We start from the raw sequence: 15,142 nt of genomic DNA, 5'->3' as shown, positions 1-15,142 counted from the left end.
ACACATCTCTTGTTGTTTTTTTAACATTGTAAAAAAATATAAATAATTATTTTTATTATTTTATTTTTGAAAGACCGTCCATCCATTCTACCCAAGCTATTGCTATCAAACTTGAAATATAATCTTATTAGTTTGTTTTATGTCTTTACAAATGTTCAATAGATTGTTGAAAATGTACCTGAACTCCGAATCGTCTATAATGTACCACTTCTTTAAAACATAAGCGATCAATATGTTACAATTATTGTTCTCTTCCAGTTAGAATATGACTATATTACAATTTACCTTGACCATATTGAATCTGCACAATATCCCCATAATTTCTGATGTTATACTGTCAAGCTCTTGTTGACAAAATTCTGCGCGTTGAAAGTGCCCTTTTGACAAAATAGCGCCCCCTGACCAAATCCCAGCTGGCGCACTGGTATGATAGCCTGAAATTATTATTATAATGATGTCACTGTGGTAAATTAGAAATACATTGTAACCAAAACAGAAGCCACATGTATCACTCAGTCTAGATGAAACTTAGTAAGAGTGTTTATCTCTACACTATCCATGCGGTGTTTGTATCTAGATCACATACTCTGGTATGTTCATAAACAAGGTCACCTGATAAAATCTTTGAAAAAAATGTTTACGCGTAAAATCTTAGAAAAATTTAGTTAACATTCTAGAGGCCACATTTGTTAATCAATCTTCATGAAACTGAGGAACAATTTTATCTTGACAATATTTAGGCCAAATTTGAATCTGGATCTGGTGCATCCTAAAAGTAAAACTAGGTCAACATATCTAATCTTAGAATAACATTATTGCCACTATAATGGCCACATTTGTGACTTAATGTTCTTGATTATAATTGGTCAGAATGTTAATCTTGACATCAATTATATTACATTTTAATCTGCTTCATGTTCATCCCAAAAAAATGTTATCAGGTCAAATCCTAGACAACCATGTTTCCACTCAAAAGGCTACATGTATGCATTTATGCCTAAATCTTCGTGAAACTTGGTCAGAATGTTAAACATGACAACCTCAAGTACTTGATTGAATCTGCGGCAAGATGGATCCAAAACTTGGTCACCAGGTTGATTTTTAAACATTGGTGTTTCTTGAACTCATGCGAGCGCTTCAGGGCCATCATGGCCCTCTTGTTTGGTTAAGTTTTTTATTTGAGACACATTAAGCAGGTATGAACTTTTTGTGGATTAAGCATGAATTGTGCTGGTTAGCGAGGCTGTTTTCGGAGAAAACCCGAGCTCAAGTCATAGCCAGCTCGTCATCCGCCGTCCGCCGTAGGCGTCGTGCTAAAACCTTAACATTGGCCATAACTTTTGAAATATTGAAGATAGCAACTTGATATTTGGCATGCATGTGTATCTCATGGAGCTGCACATTTTGAGTGGTAAAATTTCAAGGTGAACATCATCCTTCAAGGTCTAGGGTCGAACAAACAAAGTCAAGGGAAGTTATAAGCTTTAAATGGACATAGTTATCTGACCTTATCACGTATATATTTTTGTTAAATAAATCAAAGCGGCGCAGTAGGCGGCATTGTGTTTCTGACAAACACATTGTGGTAAAAGGTCAAGGCCATCCTTTACGGTCTACGGTAAAAAATACAAATTTAAGGGAAGTCATAAGCTTTAAAGGGAGATAATTATTCAATATTGAACATAGCCACTTAATATATTTGGCATGCATGTGTACCTCATGCAACTGCACATTTTGAGTGGTGAATATACAGTCACGGTAGTGGCTTATAATTATTTGCTACTAAGAATAGAGATTTGTTACAGACAATTATTTTAAAGGGAAGTAATTTATATAATTATAAATCTCATATTATATATTTTCTTACCAAGAATTGAACTTCTTTTCACAGTTTCTGTACAGATATATTATTTAGATTATTTATAACCCAAATGATTGATTTGTCAAAGTTTTTTTTAATGATATTATTATCATTTCTTTGATGTTCATTACATACCTGTGGACTTATGTCCATAGATACATGATCAACTCTGGCTATGATCTCTTTTAAAGACCCTCCCCCCAAACCCCCCCCCCCCCCGTGGGATTGGACAAAATTCAAGAGAAGTAATAACCTTTAAAGGGAGATGAGTTCTATACCTGCCAAATGATAAATATAAATTTTATTTCAATGCGGCGCAGTAGGAGGCATTGTGTTTCTGACAAACACATCTCCTCTTGGGTCACTAGGTCAAAGGTCAAGGTCACTGTGACCTCTAGAAAAAAAAATCTGACAAGCTTACGCAGCCGAGCGTGGCACCCGTTATGCGGTGCTCTTGTTTTGCAATTTGCTATTGAAGTAAATTTATGCCCATTGTATAAAGGACATTATTGTCCCTGAACATAAACACATATAAGAAATTTAAGTTAATGAAAATAGATTGGGTTTAGTTGCATTTTGAGTTTGTTTCAACTATTTCACATACCAGTAATATTTATAGAATTAAATGCATACAGAAGTTACAGCAATACTTGAATAATTAATATATATCTCAGGCACGCGAAATCGGAAGGAATATCCGTCACTCGACTCATTGTCAAGTCACAGACAGCGAACTCCAGAACATCTTCATAGTACTGTCTTCACTGCTGACTGACCCAACCTGTCTAGCACAAGACGTTTCTGCACAGAAGGCTGTGAGGAAATTAGCACAGGTAGTCTACAGATTTAAGTAACGGCTCCACATTAGATACTAAAAGACCTGATCATACATTCATATGTGTCATGGAGACAAATGATTGTTTTTTAATCCTATGACAGTCTTGGACGTAACCCACTCGACCGTCGACTGAGTCGAGTGATTCATGCGTCGGTCGAGTGAAAATTCCAAGCCGGTAGCCCGATCAGTCGAGTGCATTTTTTCGTGTCCGAACTTAGTAACATGTCCGAAATAGATTCATATAGACGCTTATTCAAAACTGCATTTGTTATTTCCCTTGAGAACTCATTGATTAGACGTTTATCGAACAATGTTGTAAGTCAATCTCGCGAGCCGCTATAACTTTTATTACTACTGGGTCTAGAACATGCGGCGATAAATTTATTTTAATTTCTTTTCTGCGTTATTTTGAGCGCGCAACGCAAACACATCAACTGCAAAATGAGAATGAAGGATGCAACAAAAAATTATTAAAAGTCAATAAAACGAAAATTGCAACCGTTATGGTAATCAGTCAAGGCTTCGTTTTGATGTCTCAAATTATTGGGGACTTTGATTCTGAGCCATCATTGCTGACTGGCTGGCTGGTAAGTGCAATTCATACATAATGTAAGCAATTAAATATCAAGCACTAACTAACAAGTATAGTTTTTAACAGATAACATTTATCTGTAAATTTAATTTTACGATTCCTGACAATAAATTCAAATGTTTTATAATACTGCAATTTAGATGCTGGTACAATTGACGACAAAGAAGATGTGGCTTAGGCAATGGAACTACTGCTAAACAAGTCGTTTTATATTAAGCAGACTCAGAAGTTAGGGCAGAAAGTTACCTTCTTGTTCTACTTATTATGCACAGGTATTATTGCTAGTTTGACATTGCATTTACTTAATAAGATGTTTGAGTGGAAAATTCATACGTTATAACATTTTTTTGTTTTCAGGCCGCCTTTAAGAGCATACCTGACATGTCAGACCTGGATGTCGGTGACTCGGACAATGACCATGAATGAGACCTTGTGATAAATGTTTTGTCTGATATTAACTGTGAATAAAACAGAATCAAGTGTGTATTTGTTTAATCTTTATTGTTCTATGTTTCTTCAATGCAAATATAGCTAAAAATGTGAAATAATTACGACATTCATTTCGGGCTAGTTAATTTTTTGGGGGGCTAGTGAAATTGCCAAGCTGTTAGCCCGGCCGGGCTAGTGCTTAAAAAAAATTAATGCCAAGACTGCTATGATGTTGTTAAATAATCCTCTTGATTAATTAAATCTTACATACAATACATTCATGGGAAAGTTGTTAGAATTTGTTTTGTTCAAATTGAGAAGCAAATATTGTGCTAATAACTTATTTTAGAACTATACAAATATCAATTTATTGTATTCTCCATGGGTGGCACAGTCGTACTACAACTAATATTGCTACCACTTTATTTAATAATACTAATACAATAAGTACATTAAAATCTATCTTACTACTATTGCCCTGATTACAACAATAAGTACTACTGAAACATCTTTTACAAGTTCCACCACCACCACTGCCGCCGCCACCACCACCACCACCACAACCACCTTTGAATGATTGTCTAGCATACTTTTTCTACCTTACAGTTGCAAACAAAGACAATTGCAATAAGGGCGGATGAAATGGTTCAGTTACTTGAGTCAGCTCAAGAGTTCCTCAAACAATTACAAAACAAAGCCCTGAATAGTTTTGGTGAGATATCTCTGTACATGGAAAACTGTGTGAATGACGTCAAGGAGCACACACACAAACGTTTACTTGAAGACCATGGAGAACAAAGTCAGAAATGTAAAAAGGCAAGAGGTGGGGAAAAACATAGTCCAAAATCGCCAGAATCGATGTTCAAGTCGTGTGCAGGTATGTCTGACCGATAGCACTATATTTTTTACTTACAATGACATAAAAACGCAGGTTTAAGTGTATGACAATCACCATGTGAATGTTAAAGTTGATAAAAACTAATAATATTCAACTCATTTGATATTGTTTTAATGTATTATTAATTCTTATTTTAGTCAACGTGTCCTTAGCAACTTGTGTAATGATAATTTGTTATATATCTCAGGATGTATATAACAGATGTTCTAGTAGGTATTCAATCCACTTGTGGTACTGAAACCTTCATTTTAGTGATATGTATTTCATCCCCTTGTAATGGCAGCTTTATTTATTTGCACATCTAATTTCTTTGAAACAACCTTGGTACTGACAGCATCAGTCTGTAACATATGATCTGTGTCTAGAACACCCACTGTACAAACAACTTCACTCTTTTACATATGTACTGTGTCTGATATCTCCGTGATGCTTGCAGATTAATGTGTTTATATACATGTATTAACTGTGTTTTACTCCCCATTTTCTGACAGTTTCATTAATTTACATATGGACTGAGTTTTACAATCCTTCGCTGGAAGCTTTATTTGTTTACATATGGACTGAGTCTGACAGTCCTGTTGTGCTGGAAGCTTCATTTGTTTTCATATGTTCTGTATATGTCTATTATGTTTTGTGTCTCAGCTTCATCTGGTTACATATGAACTGTATCTGAAAATCCTGTTGTAATGGGAGCGTCATTTGTATGCTCCTCTTCGAATGAGACGGGCTATATTGTTTTGCTTTATGTTGTTCGGTCAGTCTGTGCATATACCAGTTCGTTTCTGATCAATAATTCGTCAACGATTTGACCAATTGGCTTGATATTTTCTATGTACATTGGCCGTGGACATTAGATGACCCCAAATTTAAATTGGGATCACTAGGTCAAAGGTCAATTTCACTGTCACAATAAGTGTGAAAATCGTTTCCGATCAATAACTCATCAAAGAAATGATCAATTGGCGTGATACTTCACATGTGCATTGGCCTTAGACAGTAGACAACTCCTATTGAATTAAGGGTCACTAGGTCAAAGGTCAAAGTAACTATAAGTCTGAAATTCGTTTCTGATCAATAACTTGTTAATGAAATGACAGATTGGCTTCAAAATTCACATGTGCATTGGCCTTGGGCATAAGTTGATCCCTGTTAAAATTTGGATCACTAGTCAAAGGTCAAGGTCAAGTGCTGTCTTAAGAAGTATGAAAATGGTTTCTGATAAAATACTTGTAAACAAATTGACAGGTTGGCTTGATACTTTACATGTGCTTTGGCCTTGGACAGTAGATGACCCCTATTTAAATTGCGGTCACTAGTTTAAAACCTTTTAAGGACGGAATATGTCTCCGACCACTGAGCTCTTGTTTATATATGGACTGTATCTGACAATCCTGTTGTGCTGAAGCTTCATTTGTTTACAGATGGACTTAGTCTGACAAACCTGTTGTACTGGAAGCGTTATTTGCTTACATATGATATGTGTCTGACAATCCTGTTGTATAAGAAGCTTCCATTTTTTACCCACATGTTTATACTGTGTCTGACAATCTTGTTGTAATAGAGCTTCATTTGTTTACATATGGACTGTGTCTGACAATCTTGTTGTGATGGAAGCTTCATTTGTTTACAGATAGACTGTCTGACAATCATTTTGTGCTGGAAGCCTGATTTGTTTATAGATGGACCATGTCTGACAATCTTGTTGTATTGGAAGCTTCATTTGTTTACAGATGGACTGAACCTGACAATCCTGTTGTACTGGTAGTTGTGCTGGAAGCTTCATTTGTTTACAGATAGACTGTCTGACAATCATTTTGTGCTGGAAGCCTGATTTGTTTATAGATGGACCATGTCTGACAATCTTGTTGTATTGGAAGCTTCATTTGTTTACAGATTGACTGAGTCTGATAATCCTGTTGTGCTGGAAGCTTCATTTGTTTACAAATAGACAGAGTCTTACAATTATGTTGTACTGGAAGCTTTATTTGTTTACATATGGACTGAGTTTAACAATCCTTTTTTACTGGAAGCTTCATTTGTTTACAGATGGACCGAGTTTGACAATCTTATTGTGCCAGAAGCTTTATTTGTTTACATATGTACTGTGTCTGACAATCCTTTTGTGCTGGAAGCTTCATTTGTTTACAAATGGACTGAGTCTGACAATCCTGTTGTGCTGGAAGCTTTATTTATTTACAGATTGACTGAGTCTGACAATCTTGTTGTGCAGAAAGCGTCATTTGTTTACATATGGACTGAGTCTGACAATCTAGTTGTGCTGGAAGCTTCATTTGTTTACAGATGGACTGAGTATGACAATCCTGTTGTGCTGGAAGTTCATTTGTTTACAGATTGACTGAGTCTGACAATCTTGTTGTGCTGCAAGCTTCAATTTTAGCTCACCTGATTGCTCAGGAGAGCTTTTGTGAACGGTCTTTGTCCGTCGTCCGTCCGTCCGTATACATTTGTTTGTAAACACTCTAGAGGCCACATTTTGGTCCGATCTTCATGAAACTTAGTCAGAACATTTGTCCCAATGATATCTCGATCGAGATCGAAACTGGGTCATGCTGGATCAAAAACTAGGTCACTAGGTAAAAAAAACAACCTTGTAATCACTGTAGAAGTCATATTTAATGCCCAATCTTCATGTAACTTTGTCAAAATGTTTGTCTTAATGATATGTTGGTTGAGTTCAAAAGTGGTTCTGGTCCGTTGAAAAACATGGCCGCCAGTGGGTGGGGCAGTTTTCCTTATTTGGCCATATAGAAACCTTGTAAACACTCTAGAAGTCACAATTTTTGCCCAATCATCATGAAAGTTGGTCAAAAATTTGGTTTAATTGATATCTCGGACGAGTTCGAAAATGGTCCAGATCGATGAAAAAACATGGCCGCTAGTGGGTGAGGCATTTTTCTCTATATTTATATAGTGAAAGCATGTGAACATTCTAGAAGTCACATTTTTGGCCCAATTTTCATGAAATTTTGTCTGAACATTTGTTTCCTTGATACGAGAGTTGAGTTCGAAAATGGTTCCGGTCAGTTTAATAACATGGCTGCCGGGGGGGGGGGCAGTTTTCTTATATTTATATAGTAAAAAAAGCTTGTGAACACTTAAGAAGTCACATTTTTTGCCCAATCATCATGTAACTTGGTGAAAAGATTTGTTTTATATATATCTCAGATGAGTTTGCAAATGGTTCCGATGGTTAAAAAAACATGGCTGCCAGGGGGGTTGGGCAGTTTTCCTTATGTGACTATATAGAGAGAAACCTTGTGATCGAACTCTATAGAAGTCACATATTTTGCCTAATCATCGTGAAACTTAGTCAATACATTGGTTTTATTGATTTCATGGACAAGTTGGAAAATAGCTCAGATCGGTGAAACACACTTTTTAGCTCACCTGAATGCTCAGGTGAGGTTTTAGGATTGGTCTTTGTCCGCTGACAGTCCGTCCACATTTGGTTTGTAAACACTCTATCATTTACATGTCTCAAGCATTCTGTATCAAAGTTTCTGAAAGATCTCAGTCAAGTTTGATGATGAGCAAAATCACATAATTAATGCCATAATTATTACCCTTAGATTGTCCAAATTTTCATTATATTATACAAAATCATTGTAAACACTTTAGAGGTCACAGTTTTGTTTCAGATTTTATGAATATTTATTTTTGTAAGCAAAGTTTGATGTTTGGTAAGAGGGTCTACTCAAAATATAGGTCACCAGGTCAAATCTTACAAATACAAAATCACTCCATACGCCAGAGTTTTGGTTCAATAATGATGAAACTTGACCAGGATGTTTGTCTGGTCAATATCTAGGTCAAGTTTGACATTAGGTAAAGATTGAATGAACCGACTCCTTCCGGGTGAGCGAACTAGGGCCATATTACACCTCTTGTTTTAAAGATGGACTGAGTCTGACAATTCTGTTGAGCTGGAAGCTACATTTGTTTACATAAGGACTGAGTCTGACAATTGTATTGTGCTTAAAGCTTCATTTGTTTACAAATGGACCGAGTCTTACAATCTTATTGTGATGGAAGCTACATTTGTTATCCCCACGCTTTTCGGAGACAAAGTGGGGATATTGTGGTTATCTCTGTCTTCCGTCCGTCCTGGCACTATCTCCTCCTACACTATCAGCACTAGAACCTTGAAACTTACACACATGGTAGCTATGAGCATATGTGCGACCCTGCATTATTTGGAATTTTGATCTGACCCCTGAGTCAAAAGTTATGGGGGTTGGGGTTGGGCCGGGTCAGAGATTTTCACTCATTTTTATGCCACCGGTATGGTGAATTCGCCATAACTTTTGCAATATTGAAGATAGCAACTTGATATTTGGCATGCATGTGTAACTCATGGAGCTGCACATTTTGATTGGTGGAAGGTCAAGGTCATCCTTTAATGTCAAAGGTCAAAACAACTAATCCAATGGAAGTTATAAGCTTTAAAGGGAGGTAATTAATGAATCTGCCAAATGATATAAAGTATTTAAATAAATCAATGCGGCGCAGGAGGGGGCATTGTGTTTCTGACAAACACGTCTCTTGTTTTATGTTACTTTACATTAACTTCTTCATTTCTGCACCGATTTACTTCCAATTGATACTGAACATCTCTTATGACAATACGGTCAATCTTAACTATGCACGGTCCCATTACCAACCCTGGGGTGCCCCCTGGGTCAAACATGCGGCGTGGGGATACGCGTCGGCCTCTGCTGCGCCATTTCTAGTTTACATATGAACTGAGTCTGACAATCATGTTGTGCTGAACGCTTCATTTGTTTACATATGTACTTTGTCTGACAATCTTATTGTGAGGGAAGCTTTATTAGTGTTTACTGATGGACTGCGTCTTGCAATCCTGTTGTGCTGGAAGCTTCATTGTTTACAGATGGTACAGATAGACTGTAAATGACAATCCCTTAGTACGGACAGCTTCCATGTCTGAAACACCCTTGTCGTTGACAGCTTTGTGTCATCTGCTGTTCAGACAATTTCATCATACTTCTCTATTTCACGCACACATTTTATCAATACAATAATTTCTCAATCATAATTGAAAGACCTGTCCCAGTTACAAAGGAAACCTATTCTGACAGACCCCTTAACCTGAAACAGAACACCTCCTACAATGTTTGACTTATTTAATGATAAATACTCCACACTTTTATGTTTGACACACCAGCTTTTTTGACAAACGTAATGTTGTTATTGCTTATACAGTATTTTACAGACATCAGCATCATAGTGCTGTGGCTATCAACATGCTTTGTCACCCTCTTTCATATCCATTTCAAGCACATCAATTAGGCAAACACTGAACTCGAACTCCACATGCTCACTCATTTCACACTATCATTCTTAAATGTTCTCGGATTCATTTTTAATAACTAGTACCTCAATCCTATGGTGTTAAGTTGAATGTGGCACGATGTCGGTTCTTTAAAACTTGGTTGCACAGTGTGTTTTCTCAATTTTAGTCAAAATAGCGCGATTTTTCCTAATGCAAATAAACCCTGCCACATTCCCAAAATGGCGAAAAAACACTGTTGTAAGTTATAGGTTAAAGTACAACTGGTTCATGAAATACGCAACGTGCATTTCAGTATAAAAGTTAAGTCCATCTCTTTTGTGTTTCTGTATTTTGCAGGGATATCAAAAAGCACACATGCATTCAATCCAACACCAATATTTGGACATTTAAAGGTAAGACACACCAATAATATTAAAAGTTTCTACGGTATGTTTACTGTTGAAATAACAGTTATTTTTTAGCTCGACTACTATATATGAAATATATATAGTGGAGCTATCCTACTCATCCCGGCGTCGGCGTGAGCGTTAAAGTTTTCGTACCACCCCAAATATTTCCTATGTCCCTTGACCTATTGCTTTAATATGTTGCATACTTCTTTACCAACATGATCCCAACCTATAAACAAGAGCCGACAACTGTGTCAAGCATTTTGTAAGAATTATGGCCCTTTTTTCACTAAGGATATGAATATTATTAATGTTAAAGTTTGCATAGCACCCCAAATGATTCCTATGTCCCTTGACATATTGCTTTAATATTTTGCATACTTCTTTACCAACATGACCCCAACCTATAAACAAGAGCAGACAACTGTATCAAGCATGTTTTAAGAACTATGGCCCTTTTTTCACTTAGAATATGCATATTATTAATGTTAAAGTTTGCGTACCACCCCAAATATTTCCTTAAATGTCCCTTGACATATTGCTTTAATATTTTGCATACTTCTTTACCAACATGACCCCAACCTATAAACAAGAGCAGACAACTGTATCAAGCATTTTTTAAGAATTATGGCCCTTTTTGAATATGCATATGATTGATAAATCTAATATAGTTAAAGTTTGCGTACCACCTCAAATATTGTCAATGTCCCTTGACATATTGCTTTCATATTTTGCAAACTTCCTTACCAACATGACCCCAATCTATAAACAAGAACAGACAACTGTATCAAGCATTTTGTAAGAATTATGGCCCTTTTTCCATTTAGAATATGCATATTTTTGATAAATCTAATAATGTTAAAGTTTGCGTAGCATCTCAATTATTGTCAATGTCCCTTGACATATTGCTTTCATATTTTGCAAACTTCTTTACCAACATGACCCCAATCTATAAACAAGAGCAGACAACTGTTTCAAGCATTTTGTAAGAATTATGGCCCTTTTTTCTTAGGAACTGAATATTTTGTTAAATTTTGTGTTAAGATCCACTTGACTTCTAAATTATCAAAGCTATTGCTTTCAAACTTCAACTATTTTCTTACTATCATGAGGGTACTGTACCTACCAAGTTCAACTTGACCTTGACCTTTGAATGACCTTGACTCTCAAGGTCAATAGTAAATTTTAGTCAAATTGCTATAGCTTCTTTATTTATGATAAGATTTTAATAATACTTTGACAAAACAACGCTTACCTGAATACCACAATGGATTCCACCCAAACAATACCCCATGCCCCAACCCAGAATCCCTGCCCCCCCCCCCCCCCCCCCAAAAAAAAAAATACAATGTTTTTTATTTTTTATTTTTGAAAGATCATCTAATAAATGACCACACCCCACATTATACCCCCCTCTCAACCCCCCCCCCTACCCCCCCAGATTTTTGTTTTCCTTATTTTATTTTTGAAAGATCGTCTAATAAATGACCACACTACCACATTAAACTCCCCTTCTCAACACTCCCACATTTAACCCCCCTCTCAACCCCCCCGCCACCCAACCCAAAAGGAATATTTTTTTCTTTGAAACATGGTTAAAAAAACAACAACAAATATTTATTTACTTTATTTTTGAAGCACCGTCCAAACTCCCCACCCAAGCTATTGCTATCAAACTTGAAATACAATCTTATTAGTTTGTTTTATGTCTTTAAAAATGTTCAATAGATTGTGGAAAATATACCTGAATAATTTGAACAATAACCCCATGATGGCTTACGTTATACTGTCAAGCACTCGAATAGTCGAGCGCGCTGTCCTCTGACAGCTCGTGTTTCCTTTGTTGGACGGGTCCGGTAAACGGAGTCGTTCCCAATGACCTACGGACCCGTTCCCAAAATAAACTGGACCCGTCCCAATTTCCGAAAAAATACAAAAAATCCCAATCAAAATCGAGTACACAATCCTCGAAAATGCCAACTTGACGTATATTGAGACCGTTTAAACTTGCGGCCGATTTTACTGCTCAATCATTGACTGGTTTAAACATTAAATGCTACATTCGTATATTAAATATGTATATGTAATTGCGAATTATAAACCAGTCCGCATTTTCTTACGCTTCTGGCAATATTCGCCATGAGTCACAATAGTAAGTATTACAGAAAGAAATGAAAGCCTAGTGAAGTCAAAAGCAAATCGTTAAGCGATTGTGGCTTCGTAAAAAGTTCATCAGTCTGCACAGACAAACGAAACAGACTCGGACAAGGCAAGGCACACTTAGTGCTCTGATAAGGCTATGCAACCTGGGGGTGTCTGGACTCTCATCAGCCCAGAAAGACGCCATTCTTGATATATTAAAAGCAGACACAAACAGAGAACTCTTCAACAATCTGTGTTCCGATAGCATATTGTTTGTGCAAGACTGTGAATGAAAGTTTATGTTTCTTTCCTGTGTCATTTAAAGCTGACAAAAGGCATTAAAATACCATTATTCGGTTGGTACAATTCACAACTTGATTGTTCCCAATTGGAAGATTTTGTGACTCGTTTTTTCCCAATTTGATGATTTCACGACGGGAAAAATTCCCAATGGCATGGGTACCAGACCCGTTCCCAATTGGGTGAAAATCACTGAATACGTATGAAAAATTACGATAACTTGCTTGTTGGACTTTGTTGACATCAATTCTTATAGTTATACCCCCACAAACGAAGTTTAAGGGGGTATATATATCCAAGTGAACTTGTCTGTCGGTATTTTTCATCCAATCTTCACCAAACTTGGCCAGAAGTTGTATCGAGATGGTGTCTAGGTCATGTTCGAATATGGGTCATGCCGAAGTGCAGTGACCAAGAACCATAACTCTATCTACCTTAGTTTTTTCTCCCTTTATATAATTATGCCCCCCCTTCGAAAAAGAGGGGGTATATTGCTTTGCTCATGTCGGTCAGTCGGTCTGCACCCGATTGTATAAACAGTTAAACCGGCGGTTAACCACATACCGGCGGTTAAAAGTCGGTAACTTCTTGGTTACTGGTCGGTAAGCGTTTGTATAAAATTGGGTTATACCGATCAGTTAAAACCCAGTTAAAACATACCCTGCTTCTCTAGGTGGGTAAGTACAAGTAACCGAGAGGTAACTTGCACAAAATGGCCGAGTCGCGCGACATTATAAAAGCTAACCATCGACAACCTTGAACATTGCGACAAGTAAACAGACAATTGCAGCGACTGACACTTCATTTGACTTAATTTACAGGCCAATACGTTTTCCGACTTCGGACAACGAATTTAAGGACGCGCAGAACGTGATTTTTTATATAATGTTATTGATATGCCGTGTGTGATCCGATGCATCAATGGCGCCCATGTTAAAATCATTTCTCCGAAATCCGTAAACGACAAAAGTACAAACAAAAACCTAAACACGTTCGAACTAGTATCTTACCTTTAATAATCCTTTAAAATCCATAAATAATCCATTTAACTCAATAATTGACGATTTTGCATCTAGGGTCTTAATTATTATTTTAGCATAGTTAAATAAAGACCCTTATGCCATCCTATTACTATTTTCAAATGAGTTTAATATATAATTTAATATATAAGTAAACAAAGAATGAAGAACATTCCATTACACAACAGATAAATGAGTCGTTAATACCCGTGTAAAAAATGGGACATTCCGAATTCCAGTGTGGTGCTATTTTTATCATCTTATACTTTACACATCTCTATGCCTAACATGAATTTTATCGGAAAGCAAATATTGCAGATTATTTATGAATTGTGCGATATTTGTATGGCTTGTTGTACATTCTAAAAATGTCAAAAAGTATATGCACGGATTATAAACAATGCACATTGCACGAAATAAGGAAAATGTGATAAATTGACAATCGAAATGCGTCGATATACAGTGCATATACGTGTGAAATAAGTCGCGTGTATAATAAATCGTCAAAAAGACTCGCACTTTTCTCAATTTTAATATGCAATATTGGACTACAGACAGAGTGATTTTCGGATGTAATTTGAAGTTAAGGATATACTCAGCGTTGTGCTTTGAATGTGTAAACATCGTTCTTTGGCGAAAGATATTATTTTATAACGCAGTCATATGAAAACGGGTTATAAGCAAAATTAAAAGAATAGGCTAGCATGATACGACGACCATGAATATGTTACATCATTTAAAAAACAAGAAAATTAGGCGTCTTATCAAGCACTCTCTGGCAGTTGGAAGCACCAGGGATTCCGCTAAATGAGGCAAATCCCGACATCATGATATTTCTTTCCCTGGTCTGTGACATATGTTCGTAAACATTTTGAAAAATTTGATGAACTCATAGTTAAAAAGTACACTTTATTTTATTGTAAAAGCATTTGTAAAGGAATTTGATAAAACAAATACATGACGCTTTTTATTTTGTTTGTTAACGAAATCGAAGCGTGACACTTTGCGCGAAAATTACGTCATTAAAAAATGCATTGTGGGAATGTTTTGGTTAAATTTACCGTTGGTTAAATTCCACTATACGCGGTTTAGTTACTTTGCGGTATTTCGTGTTTATACAATCGATTTACCTTGACGGTTACTAAACCTGAATAACCGAAAACTTACCAAGGTTTAAAAGCTACCGAGCGGTAACTTTAACCAGCGTTTATGCAATTGGGTGCTGTCTGTCGGTCCGTCCACCAGGTGGTTGTCAGATGATAACTCAAGAACGCTTGGGCCTAGGATCATGAAACTTCATAGGTACATTGATCATGACTCGCAGATGACCCCTATTGAT

Source organism: Dreissena polymorpha, chromosome 7 (genome assembly GCF_020536995.1).
Source record: "Dreissena polymorpha isolate Duluth1 chromosome 7, UMN_Dpol_1.0, whole genome shotgun sequence".
In the NCBI taxonomy this organism is placed as follows: Eukaryota; Metazoa; Mollusca; class Bivalvia; order Myida; family Dreissenidae; genus Dreissena; species Dreissena polymorpha.
Note: the sequence above shows the minus strand (reverse complement) of the source record.